The following is a 978-nucleotide window of genomic DNA, read 5'->3' as shown; positions in this document are numbered from 1 at the left end:
GCAGAGTTGTTTTGTGCAAGCTGGGACCAGATGTTGGCTGGTGGTGGAAACTACTCTGGGAGATCGTTTCTGTGATGGCTGTGAAACGTGCCAGCTTGGGCAGGGGTCTGACTTGGATTGGGTGATGACAAGGGCTCGGAAAGGCTGTGTAAACGCTCTTTTCAGGGCAATTTCCAGCGGTCTAAAACCCCACTGTCCTGAGGGAAATCCCCAGCAATGGCTCCTTTCCTCTTCTGGAGCCACAGCTGCAAAGAAGCCACTTTTCTCAAAGGGTTTATTGTACATCCTACCTTGGGATGTTTCAGTGCTGCTGCAGGGTTGTTTTGGAAGCAGCTCATGCATCGCTATGAGGGAGTTGGATTTCCTCTTAAACTTGCAGAAGCTCAGAGTTCAGTTGATTGTTATCTTGGTTTGAGGCCAAGTTACATTCTAGTGCTACCTGCCAGGCCTCAGGATGATCTGGAATATAAAAATCTGAAGGAAAACCACACATGTGAGAACAGCTTAGATTAACATCTAATTAGTGTGATAGTTCTTACAGAGCTGGGTTTTGTGTTTAATGTTTGTGATATATGGACGAAGAGCAAACAACCAGTTTGCCATCAGTGTTAATTTGTATTCTAAATGCCTGTGGATTCAGGCAGAAGCTCAACTCAGAATAAGGCCCTGGTTAACAGCTTTACTTCGTTTTAGCTTCTGGTCTGCCTAGAAATGTGTATCCAAATCTTTATCTCTGTAGACATCCATTCTGGGATTCTTCACAGAAACAGCATCACATGTCTGAGCTTTAACTAGACTATAATCTTAAACTATTTAAAGAGGTTACTTTTCCAGGAAGTTTTTCTTCTTTACGTAGCATTAAGTATCTGTTAAGTAACTATTAAATGGCCCAGCAGCTGCCTTTGGGATGTAAACCACTTCAAGAGCAAAAGGAGAGCTCTCAAACAGAAATCAAAGTGCTGTGCTGCTGGGTTTTAT

This window comes from Columba livia, chromosome 12, assembly GCF_036013475.1.
Source record: "Columba livia isolate bColLiv1 breed racing homer chromosome 12, bColLiv1.pat.W.v2, whole genome shotgun sequence".
Lineage (NCBI taxonomy): Eukaryota > Metazoa > Chordata > Aves > Columbiformes > Columbidae > Columba > Columba livia.
This window is presented reverse-complemented; position numbering follows the sequence as displayed.